We start from the raw sequence: 14,922 nt of genomic DNA, 5'->3' as shown, positions 1-14,922 counted from the left end.
CCTTTAGTTTGTCAAATGACTGTCTTATTTCAAACATAGACTGAGAAAATCATACTATATTTGTCTTTCACTAGTACTAGCACCCAAAAGAAAGGGATGAGTATAGTTTTTTTTGTTCTTATTTAGTGATAATTTGGTTTGACCAACTATAGCTACTTAACGAAAAACCGTTAGCTTAATACGGACTCAGTAGCAGCTTAGCTGTCAGTGTCAGCTGTCAGAGTGATTTGACGTATGCTTGACGTTGACTTGATACAAAAATGTTTACGAATACGTGAGATCCACTTCTCGACGTGAAGTAAATATTTCTCGTTAAATCGAACTTTAATATTAATTAGTGACTTAATAAAGTGGATAATGTTTTATAATTGAATTGCTGACATTCGGAGGAAGCAGGTGAGTGGCAATTTTTTTGTTTAAACCTACAGTTGTTAAGAAACAGTTTATGTAATTAGTTCTATGTTTAAGTGTAAAACTTGGGTAGGGATGGCTTGAATAAATAGTACTTCTTGATACACCAAACTATACTTTCGCATTATAGAAGTAGGTATTTGAGTATTTTGGTACAGTAAATGTGCAGTTTTAGCTGAAAATAGGTCAAATGAGCTTGCAGCAATTATATATGTGTATCTTGTCAAATAAATGTGAATCTAGTATTGGAAGTACCTACCTATAACGCAAATTGTTTCTCATTCTCAATATTATTAGTTCTGATCATAGAGTAACTTATACTAGAGCGGTACTGTCATAGTAAATTTTGTAACCCCAGTAAATTCACTGTCATCTGTCGACACATTTTAAAACTAAAAATGAAGATTTATAAAAATACGATAGAATGTATTTAAATATAGATAAATGATTTTTTTTATTTGCATTAATTATTTTTATGATTTTGACCCATGTTCTTTCACTGATATGCGTTAAAGTTGTTAAATAACAAACGAAACCGTCAACGCCATCTATACGACTGTAGGCCAAAACTAGTAGCGCCCTCTGAACGAGAATCAAATTTTCTTGATTTTCGAGGCACGTTTTTTCCTTAGACTGTATCCATCTATTACGGAGTTATATCTATCTTTGGTTCTGATTGTGATATTGGAATAATTGCAGGGACAAGTCAAGTCACCCCCTGCATAGTCTTACATGGGGGGTTGCAAAAGACTATTTCTTCTTCTTCCTCGCGTTATCCCGGCATTTAGCCACGGCTCATGGGAGCCTGGGGTTCGCTTGACAACTAACCCCAAAAAGTGACGTAGGCACTAGTTTTTACGAAAACGACTGCCATCTGACCTTATATTAGAAGCATGCAAATACGTTAGAACAAACCTTGAAGCATACAAAAAAACCTGTATCTGCGACACAGACAGAATGCCCATGCTAATCGCTCCTACTCAACGACTCGCGAAGGCCCGAAAGTCTCTCAGTGTTATCGGGCCAAAAATAAACAACAAAATTCCTAATGACATTAAATTTACAGAAAGCGATTCAATATTTACTAAAAAACTTAAATAGCAGTTAACTCCTAGACCACGCATGTTACTCTGTTGATGATTTTATGAAAGAGATTATTTAAAATATTATTGTATTGACAACTATTGCACGATCATTATTTAAGAAATTGTAAACTCTGACCAATGTATTTTATCTATCATATTTAATTGTATAAACTGTCATATTTCAAATGTACCTGTGTAACCTGTAAAATATTTTTTAACAATAAATAAACTAATCTGATACGCATGCTGCCAAGTTTTATGCTTTCTGCCATACGGGACTATATACGCCGTATGGGTATTTGTGACATCTTTGTGGTAACGGTACCACATTGCCGATCACTAATGTTAAGGCCGGTTTATATCATTATGAATTATGTAGGGCAATACCGTTTTGAGGCCCTTACAAATGACAGTACCTTTGGCTTAAAAACGGCACAAAGGTAAGAATTAATACATACATATTAACATGGAACCGCCATTAATATCAATAGTAAGCTATTAAAAAAACCAGCTAAGTGCGAGTCGGACTCGCGCACGAAGGGTTCCGTACCATTACGGAAAAAAACAGCAAAAAAAATCACGTTTGTTGTATGGGAGCCCCATTTAAATATTTATATTATTCTGTTTTTAGTATTTGTTGTTATAGCGGCAACAGAAATACATCATCTGTGAAAATTTCAACTGTCTAGCTATCACAGTTCATGAGATACAGCCTGGTGACAGACAGACAGACAGACAGACGGGCGGACAGACGGACGGACGGAGTCTTAGGGCCTGGCCACATGTACGCGGTGCGACGTCGCCGACGCAACGCGGCGCGTTTTGCGGTGCCGCCGCCGCAACGCAGAAATCTGCGGCGCCGCTCGCCGCAACGCAAAATCTGGCGGTGCGTCGTGCGACGCCGCGCGCGGTACCGCAAAACGGTGCGCGGCGCCGCCCGCCGCAACGCAAAATCTTGCGGTGCGTCGTGCGTCGCCGCGCGCGGTGTCGCAAAGCGTTGCGCGTCGCCGCGCGCGGTGCCGCCCGCCGCAACGCAAAAATTTGGCGGTGCGACTTGCGGTGCCGCGTCCGTCGTCGCGGCACCGCATGCGGCGCCGCGCTGCATAAGTAGTAAAGAATTCGACTACCAGTGTTTGGCTGTTATTAAGAAGGCGCAGAAATAAGAAGCAATTGAAAAGAAAATTTTGGGTAAACCCATGTCTTCATGTCATGAATGAAGATGGATATCATTTCAAAAGAAAATACGAGGCATTGAAGATGACTGAAAATAAATTTTATAACTATTTTCGAATGTCTGTGCCGTATTTTGAAGAACTTTTAAGCAAAATATCGCCTCTAATAAAGAAGAAACACATATTTAGAAGACCCGTTGGGCCTCTGGAGATGTTGGGAATAACAATAAGGTAAGAAATCATAACTATTTTTGTATGTAAATTATTTTTATTCTCTAGACCATAATTATTAGGTAATTATAAATAGGTAAATATAAAAAAACATGTAGGTATATGTCTTTTTGCAAAATCAACATGATATAAGATTGCCTTTGTTAGGTATATAAAATATGTTTATACTTGTGGCTAACTAAATCGACAACTTTTATTTTTAAATCATCATTTTTTTATATACCTGCTAACATGACTATAATTAACTTTTTTTTTAATTACAGTTTTTTGTATAATTGTTTTACGAAAATCAAAAACTTCCATGAAATTACAGTGGAACCTCGATAAGGCGAATTCCTCGTTAACGCGAAATAAAATGCCAATGCCTTTCCCTTTCCTTCATAGTCGAAAACCTCCATAACTCGAAATATTTAACCTCACAAGACGAAGTCACCAACTATTCCCTTCACGACTATAACTCGAAAAAGATATAAAGATTGCACTTTCTCCGTTTCTACAATTACGCCTCTTTAACACTAATAATTTTTCGTGCGTTTTACCTCTGTAACTCGAATCCTCTTTAAAACGAATAAAAACCCACAAGAACCTCTCTAAGTCGGTGTCCTCTACAAGAGGAATCCTCTTCGTTAGCACGTACTTTTTGGCATTTCCCATGAGATTCGTGCTATCGAGGTTCCACTATATAATTATAACTGTAATCGTTAGGTACAGAAAATCACAACTATGTACTTTATAATTCTAAAAATAATACCACCACCATTTTACAAAAGCTTAAGTATAATTAAATAATTATACAAATTTGTAATCACAATTAAGTCAACGTTCCATAAATAATAATATACTATATATAGGTATATATTTTTTTTAAATCAACAATCGTTTATCTACAAGTCAACATTCCAAAAATAATTTACACGGCTTTAGAGATAATGACAATCAGGTCGTGTTCTAAAATTCTAAAATTAATACCGCCACCATTTTACAAAATAATATTTTTTTCTTTTTTTTAATACTTAATACGAAAGTGGAGGACCCGCGCGAAATCGCCGTTTCATACAAACGTGTAGTCCTGATTTTCCTCTCTGGTTATTAACATTGTTGAAAATATTTTGACACAATTTGTTGTATAGCTATGCCCCCTATGGTTAATATATATACATCAAATTATGAAAAAATCTTTTCCATAATGTTAATATCTAGAGAGGAAAATGGGGAGTACGTTTGTATGGATTAGCGGCCGACCCCTTTGCTCTTGAGTATATTTTAATAATTTTGCAAATCTGTAATTACAATTTGAATATATGTATATTATATAAATCAACTATCGCTTATATAAATATGGCTATAATGAATACTTGCTAATTCACCAACTTTCATACAGGCTTAATATAGGTATCTTAGAAAAAAATCAACAGTTTTCAATGTTTTCATATAGGTACAGTCGAGTTCACAAACATTTGTACAAGCAAACATTAGAATAATAATAATATTATATAGGTATATATCTTATAAAAATCAACAATCGTTTATATAAATATGGCCATAATAACTACTTACTAATTCACCAACTTTCATATTAGAAAAAAAATACAGTTTTCATATAGGTACAGTCGAGTCCACAAACATCTTTACAAGTCAACATCCAAAAATAATTTACACGCCTCTAAGACAATGACAATCAGGTTGTGGGGGTACAGTACATAGGGGCACAGCTAGACAACAAATTGTGTCAAAATATTTTCAACAATGTTAATAACCAGAGAGGAAAATCAGGACTACACGTTTGTATGAAACGGCGATTTCGCGCGGGTCCTCCACTTTCGTATTAAGTATTAAAAAAAAGAAAAAAATATTATTTTGTAAAATGGTGGCGGTATTAATTTTAGAATTTTAGAACACGACCTGATTGTCATTATCTCTAAAGGCGTGTAAATTATTTTTGAAATGTTGACTTGTAAGTAAAGCTGTTTGTGATTGTTGTTGATTTTTTCTAAGATATATTAAGCCTGTATGACAGTTGGTGAATTAGTGAGTAATCATTAGAACCATATTGTTGATTTAAAAAAATATATACCTATCTATAGTATATTATTATTTATGGAACGTTGACTTAATTGTGATTACAAATTTGTATAATTATTTAATTATACTTAAGCTTTTGTAAAATGGTGGTGGTATTATTTTTAGAATTATAAACTACATAGTTGTGATTTTCTGTACCTAACGATTACAGTTATAATTATATAGTGGAACCTCGATAGCACGAATCTCATGGGAAATGCCAAAAAATACGTGCTAACGAAGAGGATTCCTCTTGTAGAGGACACCGACTTAGAGAGGTTCTTGTGGGTTTTTGTTCGTTTTAAAGAGGATTCGAGTTACAGAGGTAAAACGCACGAAAAATTATTAGTGTTAAAGAGGCGTAATTGTAGAAACGGAGAAAGTGCAATCTTTATATCTTTTTCGAGTTATAGTCGTGAAGGGAATAGTTGGTGACTTCGTCTTGTGAGGTTAAATATTTCGAGTTATGGAGGTTTTCGACTATGAAGGAAAGGGAAAGGCATTGGCATTTTATTTCGCGTTAACGAGGAATTCGCCTTATCGAGGTTCCACTGTAATTTCATGGAAGTTTTTGATTTTCGTAAAACAATTATACAAAAAACTGTAATTAAAAAAAAAGTTAATTATAGTCATGTTAGCAGGTATATAAAAAAATGATGATTTAAAAATAAAAGTTGTCGATTTAGTTAGCCACAAGTATAAACATATTTTATATACCTAACAAAGGCAATCTTATATCATGTTGATTTTGCAAAAAGACATACCTACATGTTTTTTTATATTTACCTATTTATAATTACCTAATAATTATGGTCTAGAGAATAAAAATAATTTACATACAAAAATAGTTATGATTTCTTACCTTATTGTTATTCCCAACATCTCCAGAGGCCCAACGGGTCTTCTAAATATGTGTTTCTTCTTTATTAGAGGCGATATTTTGCTTAAAAGTTCTTCAAAATACGGCACAGACATTCGAAAATAGTTATAAAATTTATTTTCAGTCATCTTCAATGCCTCGTATTTTCTTTTGAAATGATATCCATCTTCATTCATGACATGAAGACATGGGTTTACCCAAAATTTTCTTTTCAATTGCTTCTTATTTGCTTCACACACACACACACACACACACACACACACACACACATTTAATGTAGATAAAATGGTATTAGCTTAAGTTTTCTTTCTGCTTTTGTTAAACTAAAAACTACTTGTTGCTACGGAGGAGCGGGGCTTCCTGATACAGGTATAATATACTTAAAAGGAAGTCCCAACCTACTACCTTGTAATGTAACTTTTTATTAATGAAATAATTTTCATTAATAACAGCCAAACACTGGTAGTCGAATTCTTTACTACTTATGCAGCGCGGCGCCGCATGCGGTGCCGCGACGACGGACGCGGCACCGCAAGTCGCACCGCCAAATTTTTGCGTTGCGGCGGGCGGCACCGCGCGCGGCGACGCGCAACGCTTTGCGACACCGCGCGCGGCGACGCACGACGCACCGCAAGATTTTGCGTTGCGGCGGGCGGCGCCGCGCACCGTTTTGCGGTACCGCGCGCGGCGTCGCACGACGCACCGCCAGATTTTGCGTTGCGGCGAGCGGCGCCGCAGATTTCTGCGTTGCGGCGGCGGCACTGCAAAACGCGCCGCGTTGCGTCGGCGACGTCGCACCGCGTACATGTGGCCAGGCCCTTAGTAATAGGGTCCCGTTTTTACCCTTTGAATGAATGAATGTGTGAATCCATCCATCCATCTGAATATCCTTAGCTATCGAACACCACACTAGTTAAATGAGTCCCGCGTTCGTTAATCAATCGGAATGTCCCCTGATGTAATGTTTAATAGTTAGTCAATATCGTAGCGCGACCTGCGCACACGCCGGTACAGTTCGCGTCAAACGCGCCGCCGCGGTACACGTGTCGCGAATATTTGCGAAAATGTTTCTTAACGCATTGTGATACAACTGTTGATTGTGTGTGTGTGCGTTTTGATGATAAAATAATTAGTATCTACTTACTACTATCTACTTACAGTTTTATTTATATAGGTATGTAATGTCTGTATTCTTTTGTAGATTTTTTTATCATACACAATCTTTTTTAATTACCTCACTGTAAATTAACTACAGTTAATAATATTGTTAAGGCCAATAACCACTGGATTTATATTGTATATATTGGACTCATATTCTTTAAAAAATAGGTTTTTATTCCCAGAGACTCCATTGCTCGCCCGACAATTAATAAAAATTACTAATAAATAAATAAAAATAATTAGAATAAAAATATATTTGATTGCCATAGATGTATTAGAATTACTCTAGGTATTAGAAAACGGGCCAAGTGCGAGTCGGACTTGCTCACGAAGGATTCCATACCATTAAGCAGAAAACGGAATAAAAATTACGTTTGTTGTATGGGAGCCCCACTTCAATATTAATATTATTCTGTTTTTAGTATTTGTTGTTATAGCGGCAACAGAAATACATCATCTGTGAAAATTTGAACTGTCTAGCTATCACGGTTCATGAGATACAGCCTGGTGACAGACAAACGGACAGAGGTGTCTTAGTAATAGGGTCCCGTTTTTAAAAGAAGACGGCTGTTGGCACAGAGATTGTGTATAATATATTAATAAATTGTATTGTGTAACAAAATGTTAATTTCGTTGACTGTGCGACCGGTGTGAAGTTAGCGGCCAAAGTTATCGGCCAACGATAACCCGACCAAATTAAGAAGTCAACATTTTTTACTTGTGCATTTCTATTAAAAAGAGCTTAAGTCGGATATTAAATGGTCAAAAGTGAAGGAAAAAGTGAGGCATCATCCTATTAATAACATATCAGGATACATTTAACCAACTAGGTATCAAAGATCCCGACATAATGTACTATACAAACCTACTATAAACGCATTTTTAGACACAAAAACGCTTCAAATATATTATTTACAGAAATAAAAAGCTTTTATCAAAGCTTTTAAAACCAATTAACCGCGCTTTTCAGAGTTGTTACACGAAAACTATCCATTGGCCGAGTCAGCGGCCGAAAGCTTCACAAATCACCAATTTTACCCAACTTCTAGAAATAAAGACACTTTCATACTTACTTCAACGTACATAGCTGTCATAAGCTTTCGAAAAAAGCTTTCCGAACCGACTTTCCTCGCTAAATATAGATATTGCAAAAGAAAAATCGTTAGCGGCGGAACGATTCTGAAAATATTTTTTTAAATGATAATAATTTCTAGATATGGAAAGTAATTATTACATCAATGTAAACTGTAAATCAAGAGCTTTTGTCAAAGCTTTCCAAACCCAATAACCGCGCTTTTCACAGTTGTTTAACGAAAAATATCCACTGGCCTAGTCAGCGGCCGAAAGCTACAGAAATCACCGATTTTACCCAACTTCTAGAAATAAAGACACTTTCAAACTTACTTCATCATACACAGCTGTTATAGGCTTTCCCAAAAAAGCTTTCAGAACCGACTTTCCTCGCTAAATATAGGTATTGCAACTGAAAAATAGTTAGCGGCCGAACGATTCTGAAAATATTTTTTTTAAATTGTGATACACATGTAATTATGGAAAGTAATTTTAACATCAAGGATAAATATAAATCAAGAGCTTTTGTCAAAGCTTTCCAAACCCAATAAACGCGCTTTCCATAGTTGTTTTACGAAAAATATCCATTGGCCGAGTCAGCGGTAAAAGCTACACAAATCACCGATTTTACCCAACTTCTAGAAACAAAGACACTTTCAAACTTACTTCGTTGTACACAGCTGTTATAGGCTTTCCCAAAAAAGCTTTCAGAACCGACTTTCCTCGCTAAATATAGGTATTGCAACTGAAAAATAGTTAGCGGCCGAACGATTCTGAAATTTTTTTTTTAAATGGTGATACACATCTAGATATGGAAAATAATTATAACATTAAGGATAAATATAAATCAAGAGCTCTTGTCAAAGCTTTCCAAACCCAATAACCGCGATTTTCACAGTTGTTTTACGAAAAATATCCATAGGCCGAGTCAGCGGCCGAAAGCTACACAAATCACCGATTTTACCCAATTTCTAGACACAAAGACACTTTCAAACTTACTTCGTCGTACACAGCTGTTATATACTTTCCAAAAAAAGCTTTCAGAACCGACTTTCCTCGCTAAATATAGGTATTGCAACTGAAAAATAGTTAGCGGCCGAACGATTCTGAAAATATTTTTTTTTTTAATGGTGATACACATCTAGATATGGAAAGTAATTATAACATTAAGGATAAATATAAATTAAGAGCTTTTGTCAAAGCTTTCCAAACCCAATAACCGCGCTTTTCAGAGTTGTTTTACGAAAACTATCCATTGGCCGAGTCAGCGGCCGAAAGCTACATAAATCACCGATTTTACCCAACTTCTAGACACAAAGACACTTTCAAACTTACTTCATCGTACACAGCTGTTATAGACTTTCCAAAAAAAGCTTTCAGAACCGACTTTCCTCGCTAAATATAGGTATTGCAACTGAAAAATAGTTAGCGGCCGAACGATTCTGTTTTTTTTTTTTTAAATTGTGATACACATCTAATTATGGAAAGTAATTATAACATCAAGGATAAATATAAATCAAGATATTTTGTCAAAGCTTTCTAAACCCAATAACCGCGCTTTCCACAGTTGTTATACGAAAAATATCCATTGGCCGAGTCAGCGGCCCAAAGCTACACAAATCACCGATTTTACCCAACTTCCAGAAACAAAGACACTTTCAAACTTACTTCATCGTACACAGCTGTTATAGGCTTTCCAAAAAAAGCTTTTAGAACCGACTTTCCTTGCTAAATATAGGTATTGCAACTGAAAAATAGTTAGCGGCCGAACGATTCTGAAAATATTTTTTTTAAATTGTGATACACATCGAATTATGGAAAGTAATTTTAACATCAAGGATAAATATAAATCAAGAGCTTTTGTCAAAGCTTTCCAAACCCAATAAACGCGCATTCCACAGTTGTTTTACGAAAAATATCCATTGGCCGAGTCAGCGGCCGAAAGCTACACAAATCACCGATTTTACCCAACTTCTAGAAACAAAGACACTTTCAAACTTACTTCATCATACACAGCTGTTATAGGCTTTCCCAAAAAAGCTTTCAGAACCGACTTTCCTCGCTAAATATAGGTATTGCAACTGAAAAATAGTTAGCGGCCGAACGATTCTGAAATTTTTTTTTTTAAATGGTGATACACATCTAGATATGGAAAATAATTATAACATTAAGGATAAATATAAATCAAGAGCTCTTGTCAAAGCTTTCCAAACCCAATAACCGCGATTTTCACAGTTGTTTTACGAAAAATATCCATAGGCCGAGTCAGCGGCCGAAAGCTACACAAATCACCGATTTTACCCAATTTCTAGACACAAAGACACTTTCAAACTTACTTCGTCGTACACAGCTGTTATATACTTTCCAAAAAAAGCTTTCAGAACCGACTTTCCTCGCTAAATATAGGTATTGCAACTGAAAAATAGTTAGCGGCCGAACGATTCTGAAAATATTTTTTTTTTTTAATGGTGATACACATCTAGATATGGAAAGTAATTATAACATTAAGGATAAATATAAATTAAGAGCTTTTGTCAAAGCTTTCCAAACCCAATAACCGCGCTTTTCAGAGTTGTTTTACGAAAACTATCCATTGGCCGAGTCAGCGGCCGAAAGCTACATAAATCACCGATTTTACCCAACTTCTAGACACAAAGACACTTTCAAACTTACTTCATCGTACACAGCTGTTATAGACTTTCCAAAAAAAGCTTTCAGAACCGACTTTCCTCGCTAAATATAGGTATTGCAACTGAAAAATAGTTAGCGGCCGAACGATTCTGTTTTTTTTTTTTAAATTGTGATACACATCTAATTATGGAAAGTAATTATAACATCAAGGATAAATATAAATCAAGATATTTTGTCAAAGCTTTCTAAACCCAATAACCGCGCTTTCCACAGTTGTTATACGAAAAATATCCATTGGCCGAGTCAGCGGCCCAAAGCTACACAAATCACCGATTTTACCCAACTTCCAGAAACAAAGACACTTTCAAACTTACTTCATCGTACACAGCTGTTATAGGCTTTCCAAAAAAAGCTTTTAGAACCGACTTTCCTTGCTAAATATAGGTATTGCAACTGAAAAATAGTTAGCGGCCGAACGATTCTGAAAATATTTTTTTTAAATTGTGATACACATCGAATTATGGAAAGTAATTTTAACATCAAGGATAAATATAAATCAAGAGCTTTTGTCAAAGCTTTCCAAACCCAATAAACGCGCATTCCACAGTTGTTTTACGAAAAATATCCATTGGCCGAGTCAGCGGCCGAAAGCTACACAAATCACCGATTTTACCCAACTTCTAGAAACAAAGACACTTTCAAACTTACTTCATCATACACAGCTGTTATAGGCTTTCCCAAAAAAGCTTTCAGAACCGACTTTCCTCGCTAAATATAGGTATTGCAACTGAAAAATAGTTAGCGGCCGAACGATTCTGAAAATATTTTTTTAAATGATAATAATTTCTAGATATGGAAAGTAATTATTACATCAATGTAAACTGTAAATCAAGAGCTTTTGTCAAAGCTTTCCAAACCAAATAACCGCGCTTTTCACAGTTGTTTAACGAAAAATATCCACTGGCCTAGTCAGCGGCCGAAAGCTACACAAATCACCGATTTTACCCAACATCTAGAAACAAAGACACTTTCAAACTTACTTCGTCATACACAGCTGTTATAGGCTTTCCCAAAAAAGCTTTCAGAACCGACTTTCCTCGCTAAATATAGGTATTGCAACTAAAAAATAGTTAGCGGCGGAACAATTTTAAAAATATTTTTTTTAAATGGTGATACACATCTATTTATGGAAAGTAATTATAACATCAAGGAAAAATATAAATCAAGAGCTTTTGGCAAAGCTTTCCAAACCCAATAACCGCGCTTTTCAGTTGTTTTACGAAAAATATCCATTGGCCGAGTCAGCGGCCGAAAGCTACATAAATCACCGATTTTACCCAACTTCTAGACACAAAGACACTTTCAAACTTACTTCATCGTACACAGCTGTTATAGGCTTTCCAAAAAAAGCTTTTAGAACCGACTTTCCTTGCTAAATATAGGTATTGCAACTGAAAAATAGTTAGCGGCCGAACGATTCTGAAAATATTTTTTTTAAATTGTGATACACATCGAATTATGGAAAGTAATTTTAACATCAAGGATAAATATAAATCAAGAGCTTTTGTCAAAGCTTTCCAAACCCAATAAACGCGCATTCCACAGTTGTTTTACGAAAAATATCCATTGGCCGAGTCAGCGGCCGAAAGCTACACAAATCACCGATTTTACCCAACTTCTAGAAACAAAGACACTTTCAAACTTACTTCATCGTACACAGCTGTTATAGGCTTTCCAAAAAAAGCTTTTAGAACCGACTTTCCTTGCTAAATATAGGTATTGCAACTGAAAAATAGTTAGCGGCCGAACGATTCTGAAAATATTTTTTTTTAATTGTGATACACATCGAATTATGGAAAGTAATTTTAACATCAAGGATAAATATAAATCAAGAGCTTTTGTCAAAGCTTTCCAAACCCAATAAACGCGCTTTCCATAGTTGTTTTACGAAAAATATCCATTGGCCGAGTCAGCGGTCGAAAGCTACACAAATCACCGATTTTAACCAACTTCTAGAAACAAAGACACTTTCAAACTTACTTCGTTGTACACAGCTGTTATAGGCTTTCCCAAAAAAGCTTTCAGAACCGACTTTCCTCGCTAAATATAGGTATTGCAACTGAAAAATAGTTAGCGGCCGAACGATTCTAAATTTTTTTTTAAAATGGTGATACACATCTAGATATGGAAAATAATTAAAACATTAAGGATAAATATAAATCAAGAGCTCTTGTCAAAGCTTTCCAAACCCAATAACCGCGCTTTTCACAGTTGTTTTACGAAAAATATCCATAGGCCGAGTCAGCGGCCGAAAGCTACACAAATCACCGATTTTACCCAATTTCTAGACACAAAGACACTTTCAAACTTACTTCGTCGTACACAGCTGTTATATACTTTCCAAAAAAAGCTTTCAGAACCGACTTTCCTCGCTAAATATAGGTATTGCAACTGAAAAATAGTTAGCGGCCGAACGATTCTGAAAATATTTTTTTTTTAATGGTGATACACATCTAGATATGGAAAGTAATTATAACATTAAGGATAAATATAAATCAAGAGCTCTTGTCAAAGCTTTCCAAACCCAATAACCGCGCTTTTCACAGTTGTTTTACGAAAAATATCCATTGGCCGAGTCAGCGGCCGAAAGCTACATAAATCACCGATTTTACCCAACTTCTAGACACAAAGACACTTTCAAACTTACTTCATCGTACACAGCTGTTATAGACTTTCCAAAAAAAGCTTTCAGAACCGACTTTCCTCGCTAAATATAGGTATTGCAACTGAAAAATAGTTAGCGGCCGAACGATTCTGTTTTTTTTTTTTTAAATTGTGATACACATCTAATTATGGAAAGTAATTATAACATCAAGGATAAATATAAATCAAGATATTTTGTCAAAGCTTTCTAAACCCAATAACCGCGCTTTCCACAGTTGTTATACGAAAAATATCCATTGGCCGAGTCAGCGGCCCAAAGCTACACAAATCACCGATTTTACCCAACTTCTAGAAACAAAGACACTTTCAAACTTACTTCATCGTACACAGCTGTTATAGGCTTTCCAAAAACAGCTTTTAGAACCGACTTTCCTTGCTAAATATAGGTATTGCAACTGAAAAATAGTTAGCGGCCGAACGATTCTGAAAATATTTTTTTTAAATTGTTATAAACATCGAATTATGGAAAGTAATTTTAACATCAAGGATAAATATAAATCAAGAGCTTTTGTCAAAGCTTTCCAAACCCAATAAACGCGCATTCCACAGTTGTTTTACGAAAAATATCCATTGGCCGAGTCAGCGGCCGAAAGCTACACAAATCACCGATTTTACCCAACTTCTAGAAACAAAGACACTTTCAAACTTACTTCATCATACACAGCTGTTATAGGCTTTCCCAAAAAAGCTTTCAGAACCGACTTTCCTCGCTAAATATAGGTATTGCAACTGAAAAATAGTTAGCGGCCGAACGATTCTGAAAATATTTTTTTAAATGATAATAATTTCTAGATATGGAAAGTAATTATTACATCAATGTAAACTGTAAATCAAGAGCTTTTGTCAAAGCTTTCCAAACCAAATAACCGCGCTTTTCACAGTTGTTTAACGAAAAATATCCACTGGCCTAGTCAGCGGCCGAAAGCTACACAAATCACCGATTTTACCCAACATCTAGAAACAAAGACACTTTCAAACTTACTTCATCATACACAGCTGTTATAGGCTTTCCCAAAAAAGCTTTCAGAACCGACTTTCCTCGCTAAATATAGGTATTGCAACTAAAAAATAGTTAGCGGCGGAACAATTTTAAAAATATTTTTTTTAAATGGTGATACACATCTATTTATGGAAAGTAATTATAACATCAAGGAAAAATATAAATCAAGAGCTTTTGGCAAAGCTTTCCAAACCCAATAACCGCGCTTTTCAGTTGTTTTACGAAAAATATCCATTGGCCGAGTCAGCGGCCGAAAGCTACACAAATCACCGATTTTACCCAACTTCTAGAAACAAAGACACTTTCAAACTTACGTCATCGTACACAGCTGTTATAGGCTTTCCAAAAAAAGCTTTTAGAACCGACTTTCCTTGCTAAATATAGGTATTGCAACTGAAAAATAGTTAGCGGCCGAACGATTCTGTTTTTTTTTTAAATTGTGATACACATCTAATTATGGAAAGTAATTATAACATCAAGGATAAATATAAATCA

General features: G+C 35.5%; 1 protein-coding gene across 1 annotated transcript in view; it reads left to right on the top strand.

The window, feature by feature from the left end:
• The first annotated feature begins 255 nt into the window (after positions 1-255).
• Positions 256-14,922, top strand: part of LOC134744087 (sodium-independent sulfate anion transporter) — a 73,134-nt gene continuing 58,467 nt past the window's right edge. Inside the window, exon 1 of the mRNA XM_063677765.1 lies at positions 256-396. The gene's annotated coding sequence lies outside the window, so the exon portion shown is untranslated. The remainder of the gene's footprint in view (positions 397-14,922) is intronic.

The sequence above is a fragment of the Cydia strobilella genome, chromosome 9 (assembly GCF_947568885.1).
Source record: "Cydia strobilella chromosome 9, ilCydStro3.1, whole genome shotgun sequence".
NCBI lineage: Eukaryota > Metazoa > Arthropoda > Insecta > Lepidoptera > Tortricidae > Cydia > Cydia strobilella.
This window is presented reverse-complemented; position numbering and strand designations above follow the sequence as displayed.